The sequence below is a fragment of the Oncorhynchus nerka genome, linkage group LG27, assembly GCF_034236695.1.
Source record: "Oncorhynchus nerka isolate Pitt River linkage group LG27, Oner_Uvic_2.0, whole genome shotgun sequence".
NCBI lineage: Eukaryota > Metazoa > Chordata > Actinopteri > Salmoniformes > Salmonidae > Oncorhynchus > Oncorhynchus nerka.
Genome location: NC_088422.1, coordinates 58,384,534 through 58,402,555, shown reverse-complemented (window position 1 = coordinate 58,402,555; position 18,022 = coordinate 58,384,534). Strand labels below are relative to the sequence as shown.

The following is an 18,022-nucleotide window of genomic DNA, read 5'->3' as shown; positions in this document are numbered from 1 at the left end:
GTGCAAAAGAGCAGAAAAGTAAATAAATAAAAACAGTATGGGGATGAGGTAGGTGAAAATGGGTGGGCTATTTCCCGATAGACTATGTACAGCTCTCTGAAGACATGGTTTAGGGTAGTTAAGCAAAATCATTTAGACAGAGAGATCAAACTGCTGAGTTGGCCCGCATACGACCCCAGCTTCATCCCTGCAACTCAGGACAGCAGGTTTAAACAACGGACGCAGAAAGGCATCACGTCATTCAGTACAATTATAAGGAATGGGAACCTAGATAACTTCCAGGACCTGAGTAAAAAAACATGGCTTGGATAAACAAGATTTTTTACAGATACAAGTTCGACACTATTTCTTAAGGGAGATAAAAGTGACTGACCCTCGAGCACCTCCAAAATGAATCCAAGCATTCACTAACGCATACAACTTGGGGAGTAACAAAAGAAAACTTGGGTATTCAATTCTCAAAGAAACATTCTACAAACTATATTAAAAAGAAATGGGAGGAGGAACTTAACATTGAAATAACTGATGAAACATGGTTGAACATGTTAGAGACTCAACAAAGCTCCACCAACTCGAGGTCATGGAGAGAATTCTGTTGGAAGAATGTTATACGTTTCTTCATAACACCTAAACTGAAGTCAAAACAGACTGGCTCCTGACATCCTTGTTGGAGAGAATGCGGTCTATTGAGGGCGGACCACTCTCATATCTTTTGGACTTGCCCCGCAATCGAAACTTACTGGGGAGAAATAAGATCTAACATTGGAAAAATAATGGGATTTGACATAGAACAAACATTAATTCCTTTGTACTTGAGTGAAATACCTGATAACTTACACAATAGAGAAAAGTACCTCTTGAAGGTCCTACTGGCAGCCAGTAAAAAGGCTGTCACTAGGAAATGGCTACAAAAAGACCCTCCCACAGTGACACAATGGATCGACATTGTAGAAGAAATACACCACATGGAGCGTATGACCTTTGCTTTAAGAACAGGAGAGAGGTCAAGAATACTGGGAAAAATGGGTTTCGTACTTGGAAAAGGTCTAACACGCTCACACACACACACACACACACACACGTTCACGCGCTCACACACACGCACAAACACAACACACACACACACACACACACACACACACACACACACACACACACACACACACACACACACACACACACACACACACACACAGTCCTGTACAACTAACCTTGTGGGGACACACAATTCAGTCCCATTCAAAATGCACTTTCCCTAACACATAACCTTAAAACTAGCTCCGAACACTAAACATAATTCTAACCCTAAACCTCCTAGTAAAAGCATTTGACCTTGTGAGGACTAACAAAATGTCCCCTGTTGGTCAAATGTTTGTTTATTTATATTCTTGTGGGGACTTCTAGTACCCACAAGTATAGTTAAACACGTCCCCACACACACACACACACACACACACACACACACACCAACTTTTTGTGTGATAATGTGTATCTCAGCAGTTGGTCTTAGTCTGCACAGTGTGTATGACTTTACGGAATACATTGCCTGTCTCTACAGTGGCTACAACTCTCCTCTCATCCAACCCTACCAAACTGGAATGAGGGAGGGAGGAGGAAGGGAGAGTGAGAAAGGAAGGAGAGGGAGAGAGCACGCCTAAGGCTGCCATCCAAACATGTCCTCCACTACCCCTAAGCCACACCTGCTACAGGGCTAATACTGGGGAGGGAGGGATTGAGGGAGTTGGAGGAGGAGGAATAGAGAGAGGGCAGTCAGTGCAGTGCAGTCACAGGCAGAGCGGTCGCCGAAGCGAGTGGTCCTCTGTTGCTGTTCTCTCGTTTTTTTCTCATTTTCCTCATTCCCTTCTTCCTCCTCATTTCCTCGAGGGAGCAAGGTGTTTGTCCATCTCTCATCCAGAGAAGATAATTAACTCAGCTCACCAGGAAGAGACTCCCTCGACGAATACTCACTGCATCTGGGCAAATGGAACACTGCCAACTCCTGCATCAGAGTACAGGGAATTCCCGGTAAGAGACTGGGAATACCGGTAAGAGACTGGGAATACCGGTAAGAAACTGGGAATACCGGTATTCCTAATAGACCGGAGCAGGGATTGCAGCCAGGGAACAGGTGGGATCTTAGAGAGAGAGCTGGACGTGGACTAATGCTCCCACTGTCGGATCGAGACTCAGATCCCTCCTCTTAAAGATAGGAGCGTCAGGATTCAGGAAGACAACACGGACACTTCCCGACACATTGACTGTGTCTTATTATCCCACTCTCGTATTCCAGCTGCTAAGACTGTTTGCTTACTGGGAGGACAGCGTCGGCTTAACCGCTTGAGTGTGGTCGGACAGTACTGTGGGTGTGTGTGTGTGTGTGTGTGTGTGTGTGTGTCTGAAACTATTCGGTACCCCAGGGGAAGATGCCCGCCATTCTGCTGGCCTCTAAGATGAAGTCGGGACTGCCCAAACCCAAGCCGGTGCACAGCGCTCTGCCCATTCCACAGGTGCCCTCGCGCCCCCTCACTCTGCCCCTACCTCTGCCCATGCCCCTCAAGTCCTCCTACAGACACATTCCCACAGTGGGCCCCCAGGGGGGCTCGGGACACCACCAGGGAGTCTGGGGAGCCCCCAAAACCAAGAGTGCTCCAGCGACAGAAGGTGGAATTGACACGCAGGTTAGAGAGAAACACACTGCTCCATCGTTCTCGTCTTCTGTCGCTCTATTTTCTCCGTCCCTCTGTCTTTCCCCTCTTTCTCTCTATCGGTGGATCGCCACCTCTCGCTCTCACTCCCTTTAATCCACACCTCTTTCTCTCTATCGGTGGATCGCCACCTCTCGCTCTCACTCCCTTTAATCCACACCTCTTTCTCTCTATCGGTGGATCGCCACCTCTCGCTCTCACTCCCTTTAATCCACACCTCTTTCTCTCTATCGGTGGATCGCCACCTCTCGCTCTCACTCCCTTTAATCCACACCTCTTTCTCTCTATCTCGCCACCTCTCGCTCTCCCTTTAATCCACACCTCTTTCTCTCTATCGGTGGATCGCCACCTCTCGCTCTCACTCCCTTTAATCCACACCTCTTTCTCTCTATCGGTGGATCGCCACCTCTCGCTCTCCCTTTAACTCCCTTTAATCCACACCTCTTTCCACACCTCTTTCTCTCTATCGGTGGATCCCTTTAATCCACACCTCTCTCTCACTCCCTTTAATCCACACCTTTCTCTCTATCGGTGGATCGCCACCTTAATCCACACCTCTTTCTCGCTCTCACTCACTCCCTTTAATCCACACCTCTTTCTCTCTATCGGTGGATCGCCACCTCTCGCTCTCACTCCCTTTAATCCACACCTTTCTCTCACTCTCTCTATTCTACACCGGTGTGTGTGTTTGCGCTGCTGTTTTTACTGTAGCTGGGTGGTTCTGCATTGATGTGTTCCCCCTTTAGGGAAGTGATGTGATTCCTTGAATGCATGCCCTTGAATGCATGCCCTTGAATGCATGCCCTTGAATGCATGCCCTTGAATGCATGCCCTTGAATGTAAAAGTGTCTTAGCATGGACTTTGCCAGTGTCCAGGCAGGCTAGCAGGCAAACTGACTATCCGGACCAGCAGGGTGGATGTTTTGGTTTGTTTGCGAGTTATTGGTCTGCTTAGCAACCCTGCAGAAATGCCTCAGCGGAGAGAGCGATCGTTTGAATGCCATGTAAGGCTGGGTGGTGGGGGGGGGGGGTGCAAGTGTGTGTTGTGTTTGAGTTTGAGCAAGTGCTTGGCAACGTGTCCGTACCAAAACCTGACTTGGAGCGACATTAAAAAAAGAAAATGTTTTAAAGAACAGAAACAATTTAATAACACACTGGCCACAAGTCATCCCTGTGTTATTACATGTAGCTTACTGATAGTGTGGTATATTAAGGCAGCTCATCACGTTTTCCTGTGTGACCCAGTTTCTCTTTCTCTCTCTCTCTCTCTCTCTGTGTGTGTGTTAGCTCAGTCTAACAGAGAGAGACAGCCATGCCACCGCTGTGACTATAGGCCATGGATCACTACACACAGGCTGTGTTTATAGTATACATGTGTCTACGTGTGTTCGTCGAGTCTCCAAAAAGCGAGACCTCTCTATCCAGTCCTGTCAGAGGATGCTCTGTGGTGGCCCAATCCCTATGAGACTTGTAGGCTTTGCCTCTGTACCAGAATACAGTAGTTCATCTACCTTGGCCAACCATGGTTCCCTTCACTACAGCCTAATTACACAGAATCATTGCCTGGGAACCACCATGCTTCCCTCACCCTCATCCATTTTTTCTCCCTGTTCCTCTCTCCCCCGTCTTACTCTCCTCTCCTCTCCTCTCCTAGGAGAGCAGAGGCAAGAGAGTTGGGAGGAGAAAATTTATGTTTGGTCCAGAGATGACACAATTCTCCATGGCTGCTCTGGGTTGACACAGTTCTCCATGGCTGCATGGGGTCTGGCCCTGGCCTCTCTCTGCTCTCTCTATCCTCTCCTGGGTGAATCCTATCACAGTCTCTGGCCAGAAACTAACAGGGTGATAAGGAGGGAGTTAGATGATCATCTCTAGAGGGTTCTGATTGCTGTGGGGCTTCCATTCTAATAATTGTGTCTTTCTCGCTCTCTCTCTCTCTCTCTCTCTCTCTCTCTCTCTCTGTTTGTCTCCTACTCTTTTGCGCCCTTTCTCCTTCAGTTTTCTAGGATTAATATAGAGTTGCAAGAAAAAGTTTGTGAACCCTTTGGAATTACCTGGATTTCTGCATTGATGGTTGAGGTCGACCAATTAATCGGAATGGCCGATTAATTAGGGCCGATTTCAAGTCTTCATAACAATCGGTAATCTGCATTTTTGGACACCGATCATGGCCGATTACATTGCACTCCACGAGGAGACTGCGTGGCAGGCTGACTACCTGTTACACGAGTGCAGCAAGGAGCCAAGGTAAGGTGATAGCTAGCATTAAACATATCTTATAAAAAACAATCAATCTTAACATAATCACTAGTTAACTATACATGGTTGATGATATCACGAGTTTATCTAGCTTGTCCTGCGTTGCATATAATCGATGCGGTGCCTGTTAATTTATCATTGAATCATAGCCTAGTTCGCCAAACGGGTGATTTAATTAATAATATCCTCTTGGGGCTAGGGGGCCGAATTTTCACTTTTGGATAAATAGCGTGCCCAATTTCAACTTCCTACTACTCATGCCAAGAATATAAGATATGCATATTATTCATATATTTGGATAGAAAACACTCTGAAGTTTCTAAAACTGTTTGAATCATGTCTGTGAGTATAACTTAACTTATGTAGAAGGCAAAACCCTGAGGAACAACTGTTCAGAATTTCATTTTTGTCCCTCTCTATGTTCCTTGTCATTGCCCAGGGATATTTCTTAGGAACCTGTTTTCAGTTCCTACCGCTTCCACTGGATGTCACCAGTCTTTGGAATTTGGTTGAGGTTATTCCTTTGTGCAATGAAGAGGTAGGAACTGGGTACACTTTTGTGAGTTGCGCAGGACGTGAAAAGTGGCGCTGGTTTGTTTTAATTCCTGTATTGAACACAGATTGCCCCGTCTACAATTTGATCGTTTATTAACGTTTAAAAATACCTAAAGTTGTATTACAAAAGTAGTTTGAAATATTTTGGCAAAGTTTATAGGCAACTTTTGAAATATTTTGTAGTGACGTTACGTTTTTTGTAAGATGTTTTTTTCTTGATCAAACGCGCTTTATAAATGGACATTTTGGATATATATGGACGGAATTAATCGAACAAAAGGACCAATTGTGATGTTTATGGGACATATTGGAGTGCCAACAAAAGAAGCTCGTCAAAGGTAATGCATGTTTTATATTTTATTTCAGTGTTTTGTGTAGCGCCTGCAGGGTTGAAATATGCTAACCCCTTCGTTTACTGCTGGTGCAGATGGTGCAGGCTATCAGATAATAGCTTCTTATGCTTTCGCCGAAAAGCATTTTTAAAATCTGACATGTTGGCTGGATTCACAACGAGTGTTAGCTTTAATTGAGTATCTTACATGTGTGATTTAATGAAAGTTTGCATTTTATAGTATTTTATTTGAATCTGGCGCTCTGCATTTTCCCTGGCAATTGGCCAGTTGAGACATTTGCGTCCCGCCTATCCCTAACTAGTTTTAACAAGCGCATTCGCGAAAAAAGCACTGTCGTTGCACCAATGTGTACCTAACCATAAACATCAACGCCTTTCTTAAAATCAATACACAAGTATATATTTTTAAACCTGTCTATTTAGTTCATATTGTCTGCTAACATGAATTTATTTTAACTAGGGAAATTGTGTCACTTCTCTTGCGTTCTGTGCAACAGAGTCAGGGTATATGCAGCAGTTTGGGCCGCCTGGCTCGTTGTGAACTGTGTGAAGGCTATTTCTTCCTAACAAAAACAGCCAAGTTCGCCAACGGGGGATGATTTAACAAAAGCGCATTTGCGAATAAAGCACAATTGTTGCACGAATGTACCTAACCATAAACATCAATGCCTTTCTTAAAATCAATAAACAGAAGTATATTTGATTAAACCTGCATATTTAGTTAAAATAAATCCAGGTTAGCAGGCAATATTAAACTAGGGAAATTGTGTCACTTCTCTTGCGTTCATTGCACGCTTGTTGCAAACAAATTTGCCAGAATGTTACGTAATTATGACATAACATTGAAGGTTGTGCAATGTAACAGAAATATTTAGACTTATGGATGCCACCCGTTAGATAAAATACGGAACGGTTCTGTATTTCACTGAAAGAATAAACGTTTTGTTTTCAAAATGATAGTTTCCGGATTTGAACATATTGATGACCTAAAGGCTCGTATTTCTGTGTGTTATTATGTTATAATTAAGTTTATGATTTGATAGAGCAGTCTGACTGAGCGGTGGTAGGGTGAAGCAGGCTCGTAAGCATTCATTCAAACAGCACTTTCATGCATTTGCCAGCAGCTCTTCGCTGTGCTTAAAGCATTGAGCTGTTTATGCCTTCAAGTCTATCAACTCCCGAGCTAGTTAGCGGGGTGCACGCTAATAGCATTTCAATCGGTGACTTCACTTGCTCTGAGACCTTGAAGTAGTTGTTCCCCTTGAGCTGCAAGGGGCGACGGCTTTTGTGGAGCGATGGGTAATGATGCTTCGAGGGTAGCTGTTATCGATGTGTTCCTGGTTCGAGCCCAGGTAGGGGCGAGGAGAGGGACGGAAGCTATTCTGTTACACTGGCAATACTAAAGTGCCTATAAGAACATCCAATAGTCAAAGGTATATGAAATACAAATGGTATAGAGAGAAATAATCCTATAATTCCTATAATAACTACAACCTAAAACTTCTTATTGAAGACTCATGTTAAAAGGAACCACCAGCTTTCATATGTTCTCATGTTCTGACCAAGGAACCTAAATGTTCGCTTTCTTACATGGCACATATTGCACTTTCTTCTCCAACACTTTGTTTTTACATTATTTAAACCAAATTGAACATGTTTCATTATTTATTTGAGGCTAGATTGATTTTATTGATGTATTATATTAAGTTAAACTAAAAGTGTTCATTCAGTGTTGCTGTAATTGTCATTATTACAAATATATAAATAAATACTAGACAAACACAATCTGACTAAACAAATAACACACAAACAGTTGCACTTTTCAATTTTTTATTGAAGACATTGAGTAATCATTAACAGTGGAGGCTGGAAAAAGAAAGTGAACCCTTGAATTTAGAAACGTGTAGATTCTCCTTTAGAAGCAACAACCTCCACCAAACGTTTCCTGTAGCTCCTTATAAGACTTGTGCAATGGCGAGGAGGAATTCTGAACCATTCCTCCCAACAAATCTCTTTCAGTTCATCAATGTTTCTGGGTTGTCTTGATTGCACAGCCCTCTTCAGGTCATGCCACAGCATCTCAACTGGGTTAAGGTCCGGACTCTGACTTGGCCATTCCAAGGCACAAATCTTCTTCCTTTTCAGCCATTCATTAGTTGATTTACTTGTGTTCTTTGGGTCATTGTCTTGTTGCATCTCCCAACCTCTCTTAAGCTTGAGGTCATGGACTGCTGCCCTGACATTCTCCTATAAAATGTCTTGATACACTTTTGAACTCATTGTTCCCTCAATGATTACAAGACCTACAGGCCCTGAGTCAGCAAAGCAGGCCCAAACCAAGATGCCCCCTCCACCATGCTTCACAGTTGGGATGAGGTTTTGGTGTTGGTGTGCAGTGCCCTTTTTCCTCCACACATAGCGTTGTGCATTTTTCCAAAAAAGTTCACCTTTTGTCTCATCTGTCCACAGCACATTTTCCCAGAAGCGTTGTGGAACATCCAGGTGGTCTTGGGCAAACCTGAGACATGCCGCAATGTTTCTTTTAGACAGCAGCTGTTTCCTTCGCGGTGTCCTTCCATGAACGCCATTGTTGATCAGTGTTTTTTCCCCCGATAGTGGACACATGAACACAGACTTTCGTTGTTTGTAGAGTTTTCTGCAGGTCTTTTGCTTTTAGCCTTGGGTTCCTTTCTCACCTCTTCCAGGATTGCCCTTTGTGTTCTTGGGGTGATCTTCGCAGGACGCCCACTCCCAGGGAGAGTAGCGACAGTCCTGAATCTTCTCCATTTGTAGATAATTTGTCTCACCGTGGACTGGTGAACACCGAAGGACTTTAGCAATACTTTTGTAACCCTTTTCCAGCTTCGTGCGTCTCCATAATGCGTCTTTCTAAGGTCCTGTGAAAGTTGGTGGGATCGATGCACGGTTCACAAATCGTTTTGGAGAAGAACAGATGTGTCAGTAACCAGGCTTTGTGTGCCTTCATTTAAAGGGCAGGGAACCTGTGCAACCCACACCTCCAATCTCATCTCCTTAATTGAAACACCTGACTCCAAATAGCTTTTGGCGAAGTCGTTATCGCAGAGGTTCACTTACTTTTCCCACAGCCTGCGCTGTGAATGATGACTCAGTGTCTTCAATGGAAATGTGACAAACACAACTGTTTGTGTGTTATTCGTTTAGTCAGATTGTGTTTGTCTATTATTTTGATCTTTCCAACAAGTCAGTTCAAAACATTTCTGCCCTGCTAGAGCTTCCCTGGTCAACTGTAAGTGCTGTTAGTGTGAAGTAGAAACACCTAGGAGCAACAACGGCTCTCTTGCGAAGTGGTTGGCCACACAAGCTCACAGAACAGGACCGCCGAGTGGTGAAGTGCGTAGCACTTGCCTTTCCTTGTCTGCAAGGCTCACTTCGGAGATCCAAACTGCCTCTGGAAGCAATGTCAGCACAAGAACTGTTCGTCGGGAACTTCATGAAATGGGTTTCCATGCCCAAGCAGCCGCACACAAGTCTAAGATCAACATGCACAATGCCAAATGAAGTGGTGTAAAGCTCGCCGCCACTGGACTCTGGAGCAGTGGAAACGTGTTCTCTGGAGTGAAGAATCACGCTTCACCATCTGGCAGTCCAACGGACAAATCTAGGTTTGGCGGATGCCAGGAGAACGCTACCTGCCCCAATGCATAGTGCCAACTGTAAAGTTTGGTGGAGGAGGAATAATGGTCCGGGGCTGTTTTTCATGGTTCAGGCTAGGCCCCTTAGTTCCAGTGAAGGGAAATCTTAACGCTACAACATACAATGACATTCTAGATGATTCTGTGCTTCCAAATTTGTGGCAACAGATTGAGACAGAGATGGGGAAGGCTCTTTCCTGTTTCAGCATCATGACAATGCTCCCGTGCACAAAGCTAGGTCCATATAGAAATGGTTTGTCAAGATCGGTGTGGAAGAACATAACTGGCCTGCACAAAGCCCTCACCTCAACCCCATCATACACCTTTTGGATGAATTGGAACGCCAACTGCGAGCCAGGCCTAACATCAGTGCCCAACCTCACTAATGCTCTTGTGGCTGAATGGAAGCAAGCAATGTCCCAACATCTAGTGGAAAGCCTTCCCTGAAGAGTGGAGGCTGTTATAGCAGCAAAGGGAGGACCAACTCCATATTATTTGGAATTAGATTTTTGACGAGCAGGTATACACATACATTTCAAACTAAAACGAATTGTTCCTGTGTTGTATCGGAGCCCATGTATCTAGATACGGATCAAATCATTTTGAAAGGGAAATATGCACATTCCTAGTCTTTATGGGAGAAGGAAATCACCTTCCCAGTCAAATCACTTGGCCCACTGACATTGAGGGATGAGTAGTACACACGCAGCCTCTACTGGCCTCTAGTGGTGAGCATACGTTACGTACTGCATCTCCTGTCCCTTTTGTACTCAGCAGTGAAGACACCCAGACTGGCTCAATTGCCAAACAGGCAGGAAGGAGGTAGTCAAGGCCATCAATGGGGTGTGTGTGTGTGTGTGTGTGTGTGTGTGTGTGTGTGTGTGTGTGTGTGTGTGTGTGTGTGTGTGTGTGAGACGTGTGTAAGATGTGTGTGAGACGTACATGTGTGTGTGAGAGACGTGCGTGAAGGTGTGTGACGTGTTTGTCACAGTCAAGGGCATTGCTGCCACTCCTTGTCTATGGTGTAAAAATGCTGCTCACTATACAAAACATTGCCTATGTATTTAGAGAATGCCTCTGAACGAGGATGTGTGTGTGTGCATGGGGGGGAGCTGTGTGTGTGTGTGCATGGGGGGGAGCTGTGTGTGTGTGTGTGTGTGTGTGTGTGTGTGTGTGTGTGTGTGTGTGTGTGTGTGTGTGTGTGTGTGCGTTCACCATGCATTTATAGCACTTCTCTACCAAGGATTTTCAGGACCTTGTTTTCTTTGCTCTCCAGGGATCACACTTTATTTTTTATTTTTCTCCTCTATTGTTCCTCCGTTCCCACTCTCCCTCCTCTCCTTTCCCACTCTCCCTCCTCTCCTTCCCCACTCTCACTCCTCTCCTTTCCTACTCTCCCTCCTCTCCTTTCCCTCTCTCCCTTCCCTCGATATCCAACTGTGCATCGTCGCTGGTTCCTTTATCCTTGGCTGTGGAAGTGGCAAACAGAGAGAGGAGGTTGGAATAACTACAAGGACTGTAACTTCTAGGAGCTTCTAGGATGCTGAACACCTCAATCTGTCTAAGGGGAGGTGGCAGGGAATTAAGTCTAAGCACTGACGACAAGGTATCAGAAGGTATCTATCATCTTTGACATTGTTGCGTTGATATTTTTGTTCAGTGGAGATAATTTACCTTCCTTCTTTCGGCCATACACACATATTTGGAACTATTTCTTATTCACTGGAGGGAAACATCTCTATCGGAGGAGAGGGAGACAGAAAGGTAAAGGAAGGATGTCATTCCTGGAAGCGTGTCACAGACCTTTTTAATGGACATGTCCACGCACGCCCGCACCCACACAACACTCGTCGAGTCGAAGTTTGCTGGTGACGTATACAGATTTGCAGGTGTTATGGCAGGGGCGGCGAAATGCTTGTGTTACTCGCGCCAGCAGTGCAGTAGAATGTCTCGCAAATACAGTAGAAATACATTTTCATTCGTTTTTGTTCATCAAGAAATGTCAATCCAAGCCGATATATATGAGAAGTGAGAATATAAATACTGTGTGTGATGTGTACAATTTGTAAAAAAGAAAAATTGTTTGTTTTATTGTCATGTACACTGGATCGGTGCAGGGAAATGTGTTGTTTCACAGTGGTGCAGCACCTCTGGAGCAAATGAGGATGTTATGTACAGTAGTAGGTATATTAGGATAAACTATGTCGACGATATAGGATATACATACACAGGGCGTAAACAACAGTATATGAACACAGTATGAGTTGACACACACACACACACACACACACACACACACACACACACACACACACACACACACACACACACACACACACACACACACACACACACACACACACACACACACACACATCCATCCATCTGCCCATCTGCCAGTAGTGTGATAAGACCTCTATCTTAATAAGCATTTCTCCAGATAAAGGCTCTAAGTCTGTCTTTATGAGAAGCCTGGGTCTCATTAAGAGTCATAACCAAGGCTTGGGGCTTATCTACGTTAGTGTCAAAATGAAAAGCACACAGCAATGACCGCCTTTTGGAGAGGTTTAATTTCTCCCAATATTTGCTCAAATTATCTCAAAGCAAATATCGATTCAGGATATAGGAGGACCTTCAGTCAAGAGAGAATGAGCTTTGCTGAGAGCAGTATTAATATCTGAAGGACATTTCTTTATTATTTTCGGGCACGCCGGAGATGTTCATCCCGTGCGATTTAGCGTTGACACAGAGTTCCGTTAATCAAAACGTTAGATAAGAACATGTGCATAATGTGTTGATAATGCATGTAGTCATTTGAATTATTGTAATTGGGTCCAATTGAATTCAAAGACTCAACTTTCATTCTCAGACTTTGAACTCGATCAGGTGCTGGGTTCAGATAGCGGCCATGCTTTTGATCGGTGGTATTTGTGAATGTATTTGATTACCGTGCGGACTCTTATCTAATTAAATGACCCTTAATGGAATGATATCGATCGACTAGCGGTAGAGAGTTCTCTCCTCTTCTCCCTTCCTCCCCCACAACCTCTTTACAATCAACAGCCTCCGGAACTCTCTTAACCTCTAGTATCGTCTCAGGGGACCATTGACTTTAATGGTGCCCGTATTCCACCAGTTGTTTAGGCCTTCTAAAGACCCATAGAGTCCAGCAGGTGAGAATGAAAGGGAACGGGGGGGGGATTGGACTCCATATCCTGCTGCATTCGATTGCTAATTCCCCCTCACAGTGGATAGACTGGCTGGAGGTCTGGCGGACTTCATTGCCATGACAAAGGGAAAGGAGAAGGGGGATGGATTCACATGTGTTTTCCTCAGGATGTGTAGTGAGCCTATAAAACAAATGGAATAGCAGTTATCTTCATAGAAGAGATGGCACTTTCTCTTTGGGTAGACTGCAGGTTGTTCCTAGACCAGTCCTAGACCAGTTAACCCACTGTTCCTAGACCAGTTAACCCACTGTTCCTAGACCAGTTAACCCACTGTTCCGAGGCCGTCATTGAAAATAAGAATTTCTTCATAACTGACCTGTCTAGTTAAATAAAGGTAAAAAATATATATAATAATGTCAGCTGCAGACAGACAGAGCATGAGAAAATGACTTTTGATCAGTCATGGAAATGAAAATGCTGAAAACATGTCGGCTCACTATTTAAAAAGAAGATGGAGAAAAGTGCTACTTAGCAAAAATGTAAATCCCAAATACTGTATATATCAGGTACCAAGGTAAGATCCAAGTGCAGACCGTGTGAAGTAACAAGGTTTATTGTAACAGGGGCAGGCAAACGACAGGTCAAGGCAGGCAGGGGTCGATAATCCAGAGTAGGGGACAAGGTACAGGACGGCAGGCAGGGTCAGGGACAGGGACAGGCAAGGGTCAAAAAGCAGGAGGACGAGAAAAAGAGAAACTGGAAAAGCAGGAGCTGAGACACAAAACGCTGGAAGGCTGAAACAAACAAGACGAACTGGCAGAAAACACAGGTGTAAATGCAGAGGGGATAATGAGGAAGATGGGCGACACCTGGAGGAGAGTGGAGACAAGCACAAAGACAGGTGAAACAGATCAGGGCCTGACAGTATATATAATACAATTTTGGGGTCCAAGTATCAATATAATATTGTCCAAAATAATATTGTGATATGTAACCATCAGTTATTTTCCCCGTCACAACTTTTCCCCCCGTTCTTCTCTCTGTGATTTTCATGTCCGAGCTAAAAGAGAAGAGGTTTGTCTGGCTTCATCCCCCACCGACACACAGTGAAGCTTGCACACATTGACGCTCACGTACAGCGAACACGCGCCGGACTAGTTTGAATCGTTTGACTAATGTGTGCACAGCAGGTGTCTACAATGTGTGAGGACCACAGAACACAGGCATTGCTCGCTCAGTGGCGGGCTGTGTCCACTGTGGAATCTTATCAGACCAGAAATGGGTATAATATTAGAGGGGGTGTAAATGTAGGCTATGTGCGTCTTTTTTTTGGTCTGCTCCTATATGGACGTGTGTCCTTGTCTTTTAGTGTTTGTTCCACATTGAAAGTCTCAGACGGGAGCCTATATTGGCGGCGCGCCTCTTTGCCCCTCCCACTGAGCGAAGGCTAGATGGCTCTCCCATGAATCCATCAGTCCAGGGTGCCACCGCCCTGCCTCCGTCTCGAATTCAGACACAGACGTCACACGCTGCCAATGCATCATTTGATTCTTCGATAGTATTGGAGTTACTCTGTTTCAGGATAAGGATCTTGCCCCCCCCCCCCCCCCCATAGAACTAGCAGGTTCTTTCTATAAAGAAGAGCCGCAGTGAATCAATACAGAGATATATTCGTGGATAATAAATGATTCATTGGCATGGACCTGTTTCTATCGCTCTCAAAGCGACACAAGGGAACGGCCTCTATCTGCTTTGATATCAGATTTCATTCTGTTTTGTTTGGGTAGAGTTAGTATTCTAGCCTGGTTGCCGGTCTGTTTCGGCTCTCTTGACAACTCGTTATGGGATTGCCATGCCAAACATGACGATGTGGGCAAAAGCACACACAAAAAAAGCACAAACAGGTCTGGGACCAGGCTTTTAGTATCCATCTGTGACAGAATATCGAGCCTAACAGTCACAAACAACACACACTTTGTTTATTGGTAATGTTTTATGAGTCAACACACTATTTTATGGGTAGCGTTTTGGCAAGGCTATATAACACAGTCTGACTGCTGTTGTAGCTGTTGTCATACTAGTCACAGCTAATGCAGCATCACATTATATCAATGTTAACAAATACAATATGCCCACAATATACCCAGAAATAAAGTGATATATTTCCAGGTATATTTGTATTTCCTGTACCTGTGCTAGAATCAGATAGAGAAGGATTAGACCGTGATGTCATACATCTCAAGATTGTTCAGGATGTACAAAGGATCATCCTCACCTATGATGTCGTATGTGGATGTGATGTCTATGTGAACCGAATGAAATGATTGGACCAGCTGACTCCCATGTGCACTTTATGACATAATGTCAATTTGGATCCTTCCTGATCTAATTCCAGTTCCTGTGTCTCCCCCCAGTCTTTCTGTGTGAGGTCACAGCCCCTCCTCTCCCTGTCCGGCGGATAACCATATTCATTAGGTCTGCCCATCTGTTTCTACTGGGCCAACGTCCGTTCAGAGACCTCCCTTAGGTGCCCTTCTCTCCTTCTCTCCTCTTTCGCTCCTTCTCTCCATTCCTGCGCTTGTGTCACAAAGAGCACGTCAGTCAGACAAACGGGGCCATTGTACGTGGTCACTCCTGGGACCATGGTGGGACCACGGTTAGGCTACCACAATCAGACACCATCTTCATCTATTCCGGTCTAAAAGGCGTGGTGGCGCCGATAGGGAGGGCGGTTTCATGAGGTTGAAGTCACGGGTGGTGATGACGTCACGTGACCTCCAGAGGGTAAATTGTAAAGTCGCCGTCAAATGGGAGGGTGGTAGGACTGAATGACCGCTGAAGGCTGACCAAAGAGATCCACGTTTACCACAGAAATCATGACTAGAGCAACGAGAGGTTTCTGGTTTGTCCACTTTCTGAATGATTCAGTTCATTCCGAATGATCTGATTGGTGTGTGATGGATCTACCCATCTGATCCTTTCCTTTCCCTACCTCAATATGAACTGGGATGTGGATGAGTCCTCCCGAAGCTGCGTGATTATAGGAGCTCTGTCCTTCTCTGCTGTGTTAAACATTCAGCATTCAGCACCCGCTGCCTCAGGGAAGGCTGTTTTAAAGGCTCTGATTTCTACCTGTGTGGAATCACAATGACGCTCAACTGGACGGCGTTGGATTCGCTGTGTGTGTGTGTGTGTGTGTGTGTGTGTGTGTGTGTGTGTGTGTGCGGGTGACTCATTCCCTGAGATGCTTTTAATTGCAGAGCTTTAGATCCCCACTTAGGATTTAGTACTCATCAGGGGAGGCTCAGGGATTGCCTGTTTGGGAATAGCGAGAACACACACAGACACACCGACACTCACACACGTGCACACACCAAAAGCTAACAGAAACAACCCAGCGCAACCACTTAGTGCCAAACACCCTTTTGTTTACCTCTAACAGTGACACATTGACTATGTTTCAGTGTTGCTATGTAGGACCTTGTTGTCTCCAGGAATTAACTTGATGTTTATATATTTAAACACACACACACACACACACACACACACGCAGCAGGTGAAATCTGACCAGCCTGCTCACTGCAACACATTTAGATGTTCTTTCATTAGCAGGGTTACAGCTGGTACCCATAGCAACCAGGCCCAGATGGCATTCCGTGATTCGGAGTGTTGGAAGTTCTGCCTGACTGCGCCATAATGTGAACTAAACTGTGTTATAATCATACATCACATTACTATGGTAATGCAACACTAGCTTCCCTCTTAGGTCTGTGAGTTAATGGAGCACAGTCTACAGAGATTGAGAGAGTGAGAGAGAGAGAGAGAGAGAGAGAGAGAGAGAGAGAGAGAGAGAGAGAGAGAGAGAGATGTGTGCTCACTGCCCACAAAATGAGGTGGAAACTGAGCTGCACTTCCTAACCTCCTACCCAATGTATGACCATATTAGAGAGACATATTTCCCCCAGATTACACAGATCCACAAAGAATTCGAAAACAAATCCAATTTTGAAAAACTCCCATATCTTTTGGGTGAAATTCCACAGTGTGCCATCACAGCAGCAAGATTTGTGACCTGTTGCCACGAGAAAAGGGCAACCAGTGAAGAACAAACACCATTGTAAATACAACCCATATTTATGCTTATTCATTTTATCTTGTGTCCTTTAACTATTTGTACATTGTATATATATATATAATATGACATTTGTAATGTCTTTACTGTTTTGAAACTTCTGTATGTGTAATGTTTACTGTTAATTTTTGTTGTTTTTCACTTTATATATTCACTTTGTATGTTGTCTACCTCACTTGCTTTGGCAATGTTAACACATGTTTCCCATGCCAATAAAGCCCTTGAATTGAATTGAATTGAGAGAGAGAGAGAGAGAGAGAGAGAGAGAGAGAGAGAGAGAGAGAGAATTTTAGAGATGGTGAAAGTCTTATAATGCACTGAATTGATAGTGGTCTACTGTTTCTCTCCCATTTCTCCTCTCCATATTTTTTTGAGGGGGTTATTAATATCAGTGCCCCCCCCCGCACACACCCTCACCCCATAACAGCCAGCAGCAGGACCACCCCAACCCCCCACTCCCCACCTAGCCCTCGAGACCCAGGCTGCGGGGGTCCCCCAAAACAAAGCCCCCTTCCGCAATGGGGCTAGGGCCCATTGTCCAGGGGACACTGAGATGAATCTCCCCCTCACAGGGTTCTGAAACAAAGCACACCCTGCGATTCTCGGCCCCACCACTTAATGGACTTGTTTATAGCTGTTAAACACATGTCCTAAATGGCCACAGTGCATAGTCAGTAAATTCACAGATGCTTATAGGGCTAATATGAAATGGATGTGTTATAAGCTGAATTGACAGACTAGTAGTGAGCTGGAATTGTGTGTGTGTGCTGCAGGCTGGCTGGATTTTTCACTATGTAACTAGTGCATCGGTGTGGGAGAGTACAGTCGAATTCAATGAATTTGTAAAGTACTAGACTGAGTGCAAGTATGAGAGAGGAATCGGGTAGGTGGGCTTGCGGTACACTGTATTGAAACAGCATTTGGGAGCACGAGTTCAGTAGCTGCGTTGGTTCCAAGGTCTTCGGGGCTCTTTAAAGTCTTCAGCGCTTGTGGTAGTGTTGTCGATGCAACAAATAGCTACAGGCGCGTGTTCGAAATGTGCAGAGTCCTGGCAATGATCATGTCTCCCGTACTGCGCTTCGTCTTGGGCGATTCTTCAAGTTCAAATTGGGCTTGTAATTTGTGGTTGGTGGCGGGGTGGGTGTGTCTGCAGCAGTAAGCTGTGGGTGAATGGT

The 18,022-nt window shown here is 44.8% G+C and overlaps 1 pseudogene; it reads left to right on the top strand.

Annotated features, from left to right (window-relative positions):
* The first annotated feature begins 1,795 nt into the window (after nt 1-1,795).
* The window catches only part of LOC115112045 (neuron navigator 2-like), a 134,859-nt pseudogene continuing 118,632 nt past the window's right edge, over nt 1,796-18,022 (top strand).